The sequence below is a fragment of the Canis aureus genome, chromosome 25, assembly GCF_053574225.1.
Source record: "Canis aureus isolate CA01 chromosome 25, VMU_Caureus_v.1.0, whole genome shotgun sequence".
Classification (NCBI taxonomy): Eukaryota; Metazoa; Chordata; class Mammalia; order Carnivora; family Canidae; genus Canis; species Canis aureus.
This window is the reverse complement of record NC_135635.1, coordinates 13,069,327-13,085,094: the sequence shown is the minus strand read 5'-3', so window position 1 is coordinate 13,085,094 and position 15,768 is coordinate 13,069,327. Positions and strand designations below refer to the sequence as shown.

General features: G+C 34.9%; 1 protein-coding gene and 1 pseudogene across 3 annotated transcripts in view; one reads left to right on the top strand and one right to left on the bottom strand.

The window, feature by feature from the left end:
• CNTN1 (contactin 1) overlaps positions 1 to 15,768 on the top strand; it is a 349,722-nt gene that overhangs the window by 43,588 nt on the left and 290,366 nt on the right. The gene's annotated exons all lie outside the window — the stretch shown is intronic.
• The window catches only part of LOC144297738 (elongation factor 1-alpha 1-like), a 70,826-nt pseudogene continuing 62,079 nt past the window's right edge, over positions 7,022 to 15,768 (bottom strand).

Sequence of the window (15,768 nt, the reverse complement as noted above, 5' to 3'; positions counted from 1 at the left end):
AAGGACAGACAGAGAAATCTCTAATGATAGATTCATAGATTTACTGAAGGGAGATGATTGTGTGTGAAGACTCTTGCATGGAGGCATAATACATATGTAACATTAGTGGGATGTGATTATACTTGAGTAAAAAAAACACAAATAATTGAACACCTATCTTATTCAACCCACTCTATTGAACTCTAGAACATGAGAGAATACAGCCAAATCTCTTTCCTTAAGGAATTTATATTCTGATTAAGGAAACAAGATTTTATGCTTTTTAACAGGAGAATTAATTTACTAATTGAAAAAATTGCTTATTGGGTATTTCCAATATAGTGAATTAGGGTATTTTGAAGGGCAAAAGAAGAACTAGTCCAGTCAGGAGGTTATTGCTGTAAAATGACAGCATGCATAACAATATAAAAAATTGTAAGAAAAATAAGTCATAAGAAGTGTTAATGGACTTGACTCTGATTTGCTGTTAAAGAAATGTTCCTTAATAGAAAACTGTAATACAGAGAAGGGTGAGTCCATTGCAGGCAATGGAGCAGTGTTTTGATAAAGGAGGTTGAATTTGCATTACTTCCTTCTAGAAAATGAGTAGCACTAGTTGAGTGACATGGAGTATTCATGAAGGAGAATATTAGGCTTTAAGCTGTGTAGGCAGGACACCCAGATTGTGGATGCCATAAAATACAAACTCAGGAATTTGTACTTCATTCTGTAAGCAGTGGGAGTCATTACAGACATTTGAAGAGAACAGGGGAATGTATGGTTTGGTAGTGGTTTGTAGTACTTTTTGAGGAGTTAATACTGGATGAAAGAAAATCTACTGGGGAGTAAAGGTGGACTATGATGTAAGCACCTGGGGAGAGGATGGGTTTATTAGTATTGATTATTAGGTGAAGAGACATTGGAAAGAAGGACTGGGACTGCATACTGAAGGGTTGAAGAAGAATGTAGAATGAAAAGTAACTCCAAGGTTTATGTAAGAAATATACATCATTTAATCTCTGCAACAAACTGATGAAGTAGGTAATATTCTTACTTTTCAGATGAAGAAGCTGAAGAGCCCAAAGCATAGTAGTTTACAAAATTCTCACAGCTAGTGAGTGTCAGATGGGATTTTAAACCCAGACAAATTATGTGACACTGTCCCCAAAATGTTCTTTAATAATATACAATTTCTAAAGACTGGTTATGCATGCATATAGTACTCTATTCTTAAGATATTTATTTTCATATTGGAATAGTTGAAAATTATTGTGCTCACTTATAAATGTTGCTGTTGTACTCAAGATATTTTAAAACACAATACAAAATGAAAACTTTAAATAGAACTTTGGCTTTTATTTTCACTGTTTAATCACAAAAAAGACATTAAATATATTGATGTCTAATAATTAGGATGTTTTATTACCATTATTAGATGTTTTATTACAAATATTCATCTCTCTTTTTAAAGATTTAATTTATTTATCCATGAGAGACACATAGGAAGAGGCAGAGATATAAGCAGAGGGAGAGGCAGGCTCCTCTCAGGGAGCCCAATGATGCGGGACTTGATCCCCAGACCCTGGGATCATACCCTGAGCTGAAGGCAGATGCTCAACGGCTGAGCCACCCAGGCATCCCTATTACAAATATTTCATTACTGATTTAACGAACTATTCATCTATCTACAAGTCTAATTGGAAATCACCAAGTGTAAGAAAAAAGAATGGGATAAAGTCAGAGGAATCAATCTAAGAAACAATTTAGCAGAAAATAAAATGCTTTTCTGGTAAACAATAGTTTAAAATTATAGACACAATGTGTATTTTTAATCTATCTTTTCTTGCCAAGTTAAAATTACAATGTGTTAAGCCTGAACACAGAACACTTCTTAGGTTCTTATACTTGGTCTTATACCATAACGTTTTTGATATTAATGAATTATTTCATTATTTCAGTTATTACATGAATGATTAACTTGGTGTTCTTATTTGTTAGTGCTAACTAAAGAGCACCAATACTTCATTTAATTTCTCTGGATTGTATTCCATTTTGTAAGTATGGTTTAGGAAATAAGCTATATGATGATTGTATAGAGTTGTCCTTTTTTAAAGACTTAAGGTACATTAACATAAATTAATGTTTATTGATTTCACACAGTGGGCCAGGTATTATAGCAAAATAGATATACAGTATATTTAAAGTAGATAGCCTATATCTCCATTGTCCACCTTTCAATTAAATCTACCACAACTCAGTGATACTTTTACTGAAAAAAATACTTCTTTTGATAATTATATTAGTCCTTTATACATGTATTTGCAAATATTGTTAATACTACTTGAGATATCTTTCAAATGAAGGAAATAAGGCTTTCTTCGGGTGGATAGGATATAGAACATAAGTTCAGTTTAGTAAGTTTTTTGTTAATAACCTGAACTTGAGTGCTATGAAGTATTGCTAATAACTACATTTTAATAGAAATTAAAAGACACATTAATTGGCTAATGCAAATGTTCAGTAAAATATGAATTTTCCTGAACTTTTATCAGTTATGTAAGATATTATGTTGATTATTTCTTCTTCTTAACATGTTTTCATTGTAGATTTATTTACTATATAATTTGATTTGTTCTTTGGAATGATGATAACATAAAAAAATGGATTTAAAGGGAAGAAAACTGAGATAAAAATATCCTTTCAGTTGTCACATGAAATAGTGCAGGTGAAAATTAGGAGGATCTGAAATAAATTTATTAATTTGTATAATTGTACAAGTAGTAAAAACCAATTGTATGAATGATATTTAGTGAGTGCTTAATATGGGCTAGAGACTCATCAAAATACAAGTCCTTGATGTCATATAGCCAATATTTCACAAAAAAAAATAACTATATGCCAGGTAGTGATAAGTACTGTAAAGAGCTTCAGTAAAGCTGGCTAAGGAGGAGAAGAAGTATGGGGAAAAAGAGGTACTGAAGTCTGGGGTTTCTGGACAAGATGTTCACTCTTTTATATAATGGGTTGGGGAAGTCTTAAAACTGTCTGGAGAAGGACAGTATTGTGTCAAATACTCCTACTAGTTTCTTTGAAAGAGATTTGCGGATTGACCATTATTTTGGTGATGCAGCAGTCATTGGGACATGACAAGAGCTATTGCCTAGGAGGCAAGACTATAAGTCTAATTGAACTAGTTCAAGAGAATGAGAGGAGAATGCCAGATAGTATTTACACCTCTTTTCAATCTTGCTGTAAATGAAAGCATAGAAATGGAGCAGTGGTTGGATGGAGATGTGGATCAAGAGTTTGTTGTCATTTTTAAGGTGGAAAAATTTTAAACATCAATTTCGCATGATACTGGGAATCTTTTGGTAGAGAGGAAAAATCAGGGAGGCAAAGGGAGGACAGATTTTGGAGTACTGTCTTTGAGTGGCTAAAAAGCTGTGGATAGGTTCCAAGTGCAAAAGGCGGGATTAGCTCTACATAAGAGTAGGACAGCTTATGCATATTAATAGAAGAAAATATGTAGTTTATGGATATAGATGAAAGTGAGTTGGTGGATGTGGTATTGGCAATATTTAGGACTTCTCTTTTGATTGCATCTTTTTTTCCCCCAAAGAAATAGAAAGCACAGACATCAGCTGAGAATCAGAAAAAAAGAAATATGCTAGTGAGGGAAAACTCAAGAAAACTCAGTTTGGTGAAAGAGGATTATAAAGAAAAAAATGATTATTTTGTGGATGTTATGTTTGCAGTCCTGTGGGTCATTCAAGAAGATAGGTTGTGTGATCTTTTTGCTCAGTCAGGAGATGAGGCTCATAAATAGTTTTGGATATTAGTAGCACAGTTATGGTAATTTAAACCATGATGTAAAAGATATGTAGCCAGAGAGAACTGGCAAAGTGAGGAGAGAAGCCAAGGTCATAATTAAAGAATTTTATTATTTATTTAGGTAAAGGAAGCAATGTCAGCAAAGGAGAAAGAAAACTGAAAGGGACAAAGAAAATTAAGATAAAATAGCAGTAATAGTGACTAGATGAATATTTATAAGAAAGAGTGTTCAGCTTGTCAAGAGTTCTAATAGGATGAACACTAAAAAGATACCACTACATTTTGATTTTTAGGAGATTATTGATTACCTACCAATTGTTTCTGAAGAGTGGTGGGTTTGAAGCTACAATATAGTGAACTGAAGTTTCAAGATATTTGACCATAATAGTGAGAGGAAATTTCATGAGAGGTTAGGAGCTTTTTTAAAAATATATATGTCATATAGCCAATATTTATTTATTTGAGAGAGAGAGAGAGATAGAGCATGTGCACACTAGAGAGACAGAGCAAGCACGAGTTGGGTGTAGAGGCAGAGAGAGAAGCAGGTTCCCTGCAAAGCAGGGAGCTCGATGCAGGGCTCTATTCCAGACTCTGGAATCATGACCTGAACCAAAAGCAGATGCATAGCTGACTGAGCCACCTGGGTGCCCCAGGTTAGCAGCTTTAAAGTGTGGCAGACCAAGGGAATTTTTATATTTTTTTGGGGGGAATTTTTATATTTTAATAAAAGTTTACTAAGTATCTCCTCTATGCTGGACATTATTCCAGGTAGCCTTAAAGAAAGTGGACATTGTGAACAAAATTGACAAAAATCCCAACCCTCAACATCTTATATTCTAGTTTAGGCTATTTATTTAGGCTGTTTCTTTTAGCCTAGGAAGCCTTGAACATTTAAAATTTTCATATCAAGAGAAAGCCAAAGGAGAGAGGAAAATAAAAGGTGTGGTTCTTGGGCATGGCAGAGCTAAGTGAGAGGAGCATGGTGTCACTTGACATCACAAGAGGAAACCATGATAAAATATAAAACGGGCCTCCTTAATTTTCAGTCTATGGTGGACAAGGATTTTGTACAAAACACTATAGTTCAATGAAAAGAACAATATAATAGGTTTCAGAAGACCATGGTTCTATACCCACAACTTAACTGGCTATATCAGCAAAGGAAAGAGTCTTGAGGAGCTGTAGCCTCCTCATGAGTAAATTAGACGTGTCTGTTCTATCACAAGATGTTGTTACATTGGTCAAATAAGATTGTATGTTCTCTAAAGAGTTTTGTAAGTCAAAGATCTTTTTATAAGGAAATGATAATTTATAGGGCACATCTGCAAAATCCTGTCATCTATATTTGTGATTCTTAAACTCCAATTATTTTATAATCATTTAAAAAAATTTAACAGTGTTTGGAGTGAAACTACATCTTTTTATTTCACAATTTCTATTTTGTAGTTGTAAAAATATTTTAATATTTATAAAACCCCTGATTGTTTTTTTATGAGCAGGTTAGCAATTATAGAATATATAATTTCCCTTGACCACTGTGCACTAACACAAGAACAAAGACTTTTATGCCCTGTGTGATCACATGTTTATAATAGATGAGCCTTGGCTCACAATGACTGCTTTGTCTTATGTTTATTAGCCCATGCCTTAGTGCAATTGAACTTGTCCTAAATTTACTGTTTCAGAGCTACAACGTGTGTAGCACATTCATTGTCCTAAGAATGATACTCTCTTACTTGAGTCCGACAGTGACCTTAGGACTGTTCAAGTTCTTTTCATTATAAAAGCTAGAAGCTCCTGCTAAAAATATTGAAATATGTAAAACAATTAAAATATTTCAAATAGTGGACCCTTTATGTGATAAGGTTTTGAAAAATATCTAATTATAATAACTGTATGGGATCAAGCTTGTCTCTCATCCTACATCTAGGTGCTAGCATTAATGGATGAGATCCAAGTATAGATTTCAATTTGCGGCTATTTTCTTTAATGCCAAATAAGACAACTCATGGTACATTGAATTGTTTATAATTCTAACCTCTGCTGCCAAGAGTTCCCAATAATTTTTAAGACTATTACTTAACATTTTAAAATGACATCACAAAAGTCAAAGACAAAAAATTTGAGATGTTACATTTCAAAATGTTACATTTTAAACTGTAAAGTGCTTTTGATCTTCTTCTAGATGCATACTATCTGATTTATAAAAATAATAATACTATGTTTCCCTTTATTCTCTGTATTTCTGAATCAAATAAGTAATTAAAATACTTAAGAGGATATCTCATTCAATCCATTTTTTTTTCTCATTTAACTTTTGTTTCAATGGGTCTCAAAATTCTGTGACAGATTTTTGGTCATTATCTTTTTAAAAAATATTTTTTTATTTATTCATAAGAGACACAGAGAGGGAGGCAGGCTCCTCACAGGGAGCCCAATGTGGGACTCGATTCCCCCAACCCAGGATCATGCCAGGAGCCCAAGGCAGACACTCAACCACTGAGCCACCCAGGCGTCCCAAGTCATTTCCATTAAAAAGTACTTATTTTAAAAACTAATAACTTAAAATTGCCTCCCCCCAAAAACCTTCTCCTTTCCTTCTGAAGGTTTTACAATGCATCGTTATCATTAACCAGTCTTTTACTATTAAACTTAAATGGCCGGTTAACTCAAACTGTTCTGAGACCATTTTTCCACCACTGATTAAGACCAACGAAAGATGAATGGATAAAGAAGATGTGGTTTATGTGTACAATGGAATATTACTCAGCTATTAGAAATGACAAATACCCACCATTTGCTTCAACGTGGATGGAACTGGAGGGTATTATGCTGAGTGAAGTAAGTCAGTCGGAGAAGGACAAACATTATATGTTCTCATTCATTTGGGGAATATAAATAATAGTGAAAGGGAAAATAAGGGAAGGGAGAAGAAATGTGTGGGAAATATCAGAAAGGGAGACAGAACGTAAAGACTGCTAACTCTGGGAAACGAACTAGGGGTGGTAGAAGGGGAGGAGGGCGGGGGGTGGGAGTGAATGGGTGATGGGCACTGGGTGTTATTCTGTATGTTAGTAAATTGAACACCAATAAAAAAAAAATAAAAAATAAAAAAAAAATAAAAATAAAAAAAAGACTAGAAAAGAGTTCTGTTAAAAGTGCTAAAAAAAAAAAAAAAAAAGACTGGGGTGGCAGGTATTGGGGATAGTATTCATTTAGCCTTCTGAGCTTTCTGGGCAGGCTTGGTGACTTTGCCAGCTCCAGCTTCCTTCTTGTCCACTGCTTTGATGACACCCACAGCAACCATCTGTCTCATGTCATAAACAGCAAAGCAATCCAGAGGAGGATAGTCAGAGAAGTTCTCAACATACACACGCTTGCCAGGAATCATATCAATGATGGCAGATTTTACCAGGTTTCAAGAACTTGGGACTATCTTCCAGCTTCTTTCTGTTACAATGATCAATCTTCTCCGTCAGCTTAGCAAACTTGCAAGCAATGTAAGCTCTGTGACAGTCCAGCACAGGTGCATATCCAGCACTGATTTGGCCTGGATGATTCAAGATAATCACCTGAGCTGTGAAGCCGGCTGCCACCATTTGTGGGTCATTTTTAAAAAATCTATTTTATTTAAAGACAGTTTGCCAACGTATAGTTTAACACCCAGTGCTCATCCCAGAAAATGCCCTCCTTAGTGCCCATCACCTAGCTACCCCAACCCCCCCCCCCCACCCTCTTCCCTTTCTGCTTATTTCTCAGTTAGGAATTTCTCATGGTTTGTTTTTCAAATTTTTCCCCACTCAGTTTCTCTCCTTTCCTTTACAGTCCTTTTCACTATTTCTTATATTCCACATATGAGTGAAACCATTTGATGATTGTCTTTCTCTGATTGACTTATTTCACTCAGCATAATACCCTCCAGTTCTAACCATATTGAAGCAAATGGTAGGTATTCATCCTTTCTGATGGCTGAGTAATATTCCATTTTATATATATATATACCAAATCTTCTTTATCCATTCATTGCTGAAGCACATTGTGGCTCCTTCCACAGTTTGACTATTGTGGACATTGCTGCAGTAAACATTGGGTTCAGGTGTCCCATCATTTCACCATACCTGTATCTTTGGGGTAAATACTCAGTAGTGCAATTGATGGATCATAAGGTAGTTCAATTTTTAACTTCTTGAGGAACCTCCACACTGTGGCTGTACCTCCAGAGTGGCTGTACGAGCTTACATTCACACAACAGTGCATGAGGCTTCCCCTTTCTCCACATCCTCGCCAACATTTGCTGTTTCCTGTTTTGTTAATTTTAGCCATTCTTACTGGTATAAGGTGGTATCTCATTGTGATTTTGATTTGCATTTCTCTGATGGCAAGTGATGTGGAGCATTTTTTCATGTGTTTGTTGGCTATGTATAGGTAAGTCTTCTTTGGAGAAATGTCTGTTTGTGTCTTCTTCCCATTTCATGACTGGATTGTTTGTTTCTTGGGTGTTGAGTTTGATAAGTTCTTTCTAGATCTTGGATACTAGCCCTTTATCTGATATGTCACTTGCAAATATCTTCTTCCTATCTGTAGGTTGTCTCTTAGTTTTGTTGACTGTTTCCTTTGCTGTGTAGAAGCTTTTTATCTTGATTAAATCCCAGTAGTTCACTTTTGCTTTTATTTCCCTTGCCTTCATAGATGTGTCTTGCAAGCAGTTGCTGTGGCCAAGTTCAAAAAGGGTGTTGCCTGTGTTCTCCTCTAGGATTTTGATGGATTCTTGTCTCACATTTAGATCTTTCAACCATTTTGAGTTTATCTTGTAATGTAAGAGAATGGTCCAGTTTCATTCTTCTGCATGTGGCTGTCCAATTTTTCCAACACCATTTACTGAAGGGACTGTCTTTTTTCCAGTGGATATTCTTTCCTGCTTTGTCAAAGATGAGTTGACCATGGAATTAAGGGTCCATTTGTGGGTTCTCTATTCTGTTTCATTGATCTATGTGTCTGTTTTTGGTGCCAGTACCATACTGTCTTGATGAGAAAAGCTTTGTAATACAGCTTGTAGTCAGGCATTGTGAGGCCCCCAATTGGTGGGTCATTTTTGCTGTCATTGTCACATTGCCATGATGAACATTTTTGACAAACAAATTCCTCATATTGAAGCCCACATTGTTTCCAGAAGAGCCTTACTCAATGCTTGATGGCACATTTCAACAGACTTTACTGCATTTTAACAATGAGTGGAGCAAAGGTGACTATCATACCAGGTTTAAGAATACCAGTCTCCACTCTACCACAGAGTCTGTACCAGTACCACGAATTTTTTAGAGGTCCTGGAGGAGTAGATGCAAGGGCTTGTCAGTTGGATGAGTTGGTGGCAAAATACAATCTGGAGCTTCAGCAGTGTAGTACCACTGGCATTGTAATCTTTACAGGTGACTTTCCATTGGTGAACCAAGGTATATTAGCACTTGGCTCCAACGTGTTGTCATCATTCTAAACAGAAAATGGCACAAATGCTACTGTGTTGGGATTGTAGCCAATTTTCTTAATGTAGGTGCTGACTTCCTTAATGATTTCCTGGTATCTCTTTTAGCTGTAGGGTGGCTCAGAGGACTGCATTTTGTTAACACTAACAAATTAGTCGTTTCACACCAAGTGTGTAAGCCAGAAGGGCATGCTTATGGGTCTGTCCATTCTTGGAGATACCTGCTTCAAATTCACCAACAATAGCAGCAACGGTCAGGGCAGGACAGTCAGCCTGATGTGTGCCTGTAATCATCTTTTTAATAAAGTCCCTATGTCCTGGGACATCAATGAGTGTCACATAATAATTGCTGGTCTTGAATTTCTACATGGAGATATCAGTACCACTTTCATATTCACTTTCAGTTTATCCAAGACTAAGGCATACTTGAATGACCCCTTTTTCATTTCATTAGCCTTCTCAAATTTTTCAATAGTTGTTTTGTCTGTCCCATCACATTTGTAGATCAGATGGCCAGTAGTGGTAGACTTGCCTGAATCTACATGTTCAGTCTATGTGATGATGTTGATATGAGTCTATTCCTTTCCCATTTTGGTGTAGTGGTGGTTTTCTTGACACCTGTGTTCTGGTGGCAAACCCATTGTGAAAAAGTCAGTTAATTTATTTTATAATTAAAATTGAAGTTCAGAAATATTCTCTGACTGCCCAAGATACATGCTTAGAATGAATACACAATATAGAATCTTGTCATCACTATATCATTGCCCTCGGTGGTTTTCATAGTTAAGTATCTGCAAATATGGTGGTGGTAGTAGTGGTGAAGACCCTGAAATAAACTAATTTTTCCTGTATAAGGGACATGCAAATCATGTGACTATCCTGAGGCTCTAGTGATTCTAACCAATTCTCCCTAAAAAAAAAAAAAAAAAAAAAAAAAAGAAAAGAAGATAACCTTATCCCAACTAGCCTCTTTGCTTTTCATTTTCATTTTTAATATTTGTTGCTTTTTAACTTAACTGAATTTACTACTATAAAAAAGGTAGAACATACTGAAGAAAATTACATTTACCCATAACTCCATAACTCAGAATAGCTACTCCTAATACTTTGCTATCTTATCTTTTATGGAATATTATTACTTTAAGAATTTATTTATTGGGATCCCTGGGTGGCGCAGCGGTTTGGCGCCTGCCTTTGGCCCAGGGCGCGATCCTGGAGACCCGGGATCGAATCCCACATCGGGCTCCCGGTGCATGGAGCCTGCTTCTCCCTCTGCCTGTGTCTCTGCCTCCCTCTCTCTCTCTCTGGAACTATCATAAATAAATAAATAAATTAAAAAAAAAAGAATTTATTTATTTATTCATGAAGGACACAGAAAGAGAAGCAGAGACATAGGTAGAGAGAGAAGCAGGCTCACTGCAGGGAGCCTCCTGTGGGACCTGGGGATCATGCCCCGAGCCAAAGAATGCTCAACCACTCAGCCATCCAGGCATCCCACTTTTTTGGTATATTATTTATAGTACATATTACAGTGAATATTTGAGAAAATGAGACCATTTATTTTATACTCTTTTATAGGATATGGCAGTGTGCCTGGAGCAATGTCAGATATCTTTACACATTCTTCAAGATTATGATTTTTAATTGCCCTATCACATTCTAACATAAGGATATATTATTATTTGTTAATCTCCCATTGTTGGGAATTTATATTATTTTTAATTTTTTGCTGTCATAAAAAACACATTTTTTTTAGACTTTTGCTTTATATTGCCAAGTTACCTTCAGAAAGTTATCAGCTGATATCCCAACTAGTATGAGAATACTTTCTTGTATGTTTCACAATAGTGGGTACACTACATTTATAGATAGAAATACAGATATATAGGTGTGTGTATGTTGTGCATACACATACAATTACAATGCATTCATTTAACTATATATAAGCAAGAATAGTATCTCATCTTTTATGTTACTAAATATTAGTAAATATTTAAATTATTAAATATTTTATAAAACATTTATGTTATTAAATATTAGTAAATATTCCCCTTTTTTCTATTAGACCATATATATGTTATTTATCTTCCTACACAAAATGCAACTATTCACCTTAATTTGATGCCCAAGGGAAGAAATTTTTTCCACATGTTTTCATGTTACTAGCTATGTCTACATCTTCTTTTGAATTTCTTAACCATGTGAATTGTCCACTTTTTTTGAGCAGTGACTTTTCACAGTTATTGATGTTTTAATGTTTTCTATTATTTTGCAAATTTTCACCACATAAATTTTATAATATGTTCTAATACTTTTAATACAACCACAGTTTCATCAATTCTGTAAATTTTAAAAATTGCTTGTTAGTCTTGCCATTTATTCTTCCAGAAAAAATATTTTCTTATTTCTTATTTGCTTATTCTTCTAAAGAAATTTATCTGGGAAAAGAGAAGTTACAGCAAGTCTGTTCATTGATAGAAATGGACAATGAGTGTAGAAAGAAACTGTTGATACAAGAAGACAGGGGAGATTTACTGAAGTTATACCAGCAGGGCTCGAGGGATAGAATCTTATGTGCAAGTGGAGATTGCGGTTTTGTAGAATAACACTTACATGGTGTTTATTCAGTAAGGATGGAATGGGGGAGGAAATGTTCACAGTTTAAGGAGAGAAGAGTAAGTATAAAACAGTAATCTAGGACCGTAGGAGAGTGAATGGTCTGGTTTTACAGCTCTTTTCAAGATACTGTTCATGAAGCAAAACCATTCAGTATTATTGTATGGTGTGATTTGATTTTCTAGTCATGTTTAGATAGATAGATGTGGGCATATAATAGGTGAGATTGATTTTAACTAGGGCTGGATTTAGTCAATAAGAGAATGAAGCAAGAAAGGAGCAAAAGAGCTGGAGTTTTATATAGTGGAGTGATTTTAGTCATGTACAAAATATGACAAGTAAGGAAAGTGATGAGGACAAGAGTTAGGGATGAAAGACAGGAAACAAGTGATAAAATCATGGATTGTGGGTCCTGCTGGGATAAGAAAATCATTGCAGTCAGGGTGCTTTGAGTGAACTGGGAAGAAAGGAGGTGTAGTAGTCAGAGTGTGGTGTTAGAAACTGAGATTATTAAGGGGTTTTCTTATTGATATGACCAGAGGAGTTGAGGTAGCATTGATGACAAGATTACTGAATGAATAGAAGTCAGATATTCTAGAGGCCAGAGTGTTGGAAGAGTCATGTATATAGATATTGAAACCACTCAAAATTGATATGAGATTCGTGCTGGAGGTTTTGACACTAAGCAAAGATTTCTGAGAAATGGATAGGTGACTGTACTAACAAGAGATATTCTATGGTTCAATCTAAATGATACTCAAAATTGAGAGTTGTTATGGAGAGCCAGTGCACTAAACATTCCCTATGCCTAGGATATTTTCCACCAGACCCCCCAATATTTTTTCCTTCTCATTATTTAATCATTTGCCTATCACTTCAAGGGGCTTTGCCCCATCATCCAATCTAAAATACTCCTTAAGACATGCTCTACTTTGTATTTTACTTATTTTTTTAAAAGATCTATTTATTTATTTATGATAGACATAGAGAGAGAGAGAGAGAGAGGCAGAGACACAGGAGGAGGGAGAAGCAGGCTCCATGCCAGGAGCCTGACCTGGGACTCGATCCAGGGACTCCAGGATCACGCCCTGGGCCAAAGGCAGGCACTAAACCGCTGAGCCACCCAGGGATCCCCTATTTTACTTGTTTTATATTTTAAGAGCTTTTATAACTAACAAAATATCTTCTTTATTTGCTTGTTTTTATATACTAAATCTCTTATAGAATGTAAGTATTTTGAAAATAGTGATTTTGCATGTCTTGTTTGTGGCTTATTTCCCAGACTCATGATTACTGACACATAGTAGGCAGCCAATAACTCATTGTTAAATGAATGAATGAATGAATGAATGAATGAATATTTATAGGATTAAATTTTCTCTTCCACTTTCCTGTGACATCATCCAAAATCCAAATATACTTTTTAAAGGAATTTTCCAACTCAGAACATTCATTCTTCTCATAAGAATTGCTATTCACAACCTTCTCCTCAAGAATGGTGAAATAATAACACAAATAGGAAAAAGATAAAGTTTTACTGTTTGCTTAATTAGTTAGGACTCAAAGATGTTGTCGCTCAATACTTCAGGAAATTCTCACCAGTAAGATAATGAACTTGAAGTATCATCTCCTGATTAATTGGTTTCTTTTTTTTCTGATTAATGGTTTCAACTATCACTATCCTGTTATGCTTAGCTAATAGCTTCTCACACAATAGTACCCCACAACTAAATTTGAATCTCCCCTCTGTATGACTATACCTTTTGCTTTCTTTTTTAAAAATCAGATTAAAGATAAAAATCTTATTAGAACAAAAATAAAAATAAAATGATTTATCTACATTCAGTTGTTCTTTTTTATGTAAAAACACATCTTTGTATTTTTGTGCTAAATACAAAGTACCAGATATTAATTTGTGTTCTTATATTTTAGCAAAAAGTAGAACTGTTGCATAATTAGTTAACATGCTATTTAGTTTATATGTAGAAAACTAGATATAGTATGGTATAGTAGAATAAGCCCTTGATGTTGTCAAGGATTAATTAAGATAAATGTAAATAAGTTTCCCCTTTTTTCTCTCTAACAGACCATGTATGTGTTATTCATCTTCTTACACAGACTACAACTATTCACCTTAATTTGATGCCCAAGGCAAGAAATTTTTTCCACATCAGAGATGGTTATTATGTAGCATGATTCTAATTGTTATTACTCTATTTTCTTGAAGTACCATTCTGTAATCATGCCGGTGATTTAATGTTTCTAATCATTTACATTTTTCAGCCTCTGGTGCTATGAATATTTTACAGGGTAGTTGATTTATGTTTGTATACTCAGAATATTTCAAGTTTAAGACAAAATGTTCTTGTAGTGTTTTGAGAATTTTAAAGGCAACTTAGACATTTATCATCTTAAATTCTTCTACCATTCATTGAGCACTACCAAGGGAAAGGCTCTGTATCAGCCAACTTGAGCTGCCATAACAAAATACCATGAAATTAGATGGATTAAACAATGGAAATTTATTTGTCATGGTTCTAGATGTTAGGAAGTCCAAGATCATGGTTGAGTTCTGAAAACTCTTCATACACTGCATATGGCCACTTTCTCATTGTATCCTCACATGGCAGAGAGAGAAGAGAGCAAGCTCTCTAGTGTCTCTTCTTATGAGGGCATTAATTCCACTATGAGGACTCCACTCTTATGACCTCATCTGAAGATAATTCTCTCAGAAAGACTCTATCTTCAAATACAATCTACTTTTGGAGTTAGGATTTCAACATATGAATTTGGAAGTACACAATTCAGTCCATACCTCACTTTGAGCTAAGAAATGCATGCAGCTTTTTTTTTAAAGTAAAAATCAGACTATACTTGAAAGAGGTTACCATCATTTAGATTTTCTGTTGGAATGTAGCCCTTTATAGCTATTTCAAAATTGTGTTTTATATAGATTTAAAACATTTATAAACTCTCTGCATTATAAAATTTTACATCCAAATAGACTGTGGGACCTGGTTCTTTTATTTTGTGTGTATTATGAAAAATTTCTTATAGTACAAAACTAGACAGGAAAGTCTAATGAGTTCTTAGTGCACCCACAACCCAGTCTCAACAGTTACCAACTCAAGCTGAATCTGTTTTTTTCTATACCCCACCCCCTGTACATAACCTACTTCTGGTCTGGAATCAACAATCTTCTCCAAGTTCTAGGATTCCCTTAGTATTCCAAGTCTTCAAATTTATTGCTAGGGGATCGCTTATGGCTACTGCATTGATTATTGGGTTTTTCGTTTGTTTTGTTGAAAGAGTAAGAAAAATGTTTTGTTTTGATTCTGAACAAATAAATTATTAGTTCATACTGATTTTTATAATTAAGATTCAAGAGTTCAGGAATGTTAGTTCCTCCTATCTTACATCTGTATCTTTTTCCCTTGCCGAGAATCCTATACCAGGAAAATCAGGAATGATAAAATTATTTTATTACAAAAATCACACATTTTTGACCCCAAATTATATACAAAACTGCATGCAATAAAAGCACTGCTATACATATTATTATTGATAGCAGGTAATTTTTTAAAAATTCCTTTTGCTGATAGACTAGCTCACTAGGAATCTGCTATTCAATTACCTTGTGTGTGTATTTAATTTTGTGCATATGTGATAAGAACACAAGATTTATCTTATGAATAAGTTTTCTGTGCAATACAGTATTGTTAACTATAGGAATAATGCAGTACAGCTTGTCTCTAGAACTGACTCATTTTGCCTGAGACTTTTTTTGCCTGGTGATTAGCAACTTCTCATTGGTTCCTCTCAGTGTTTTAATGCCACTGGATACACATTTGGGTTCAGTGGTT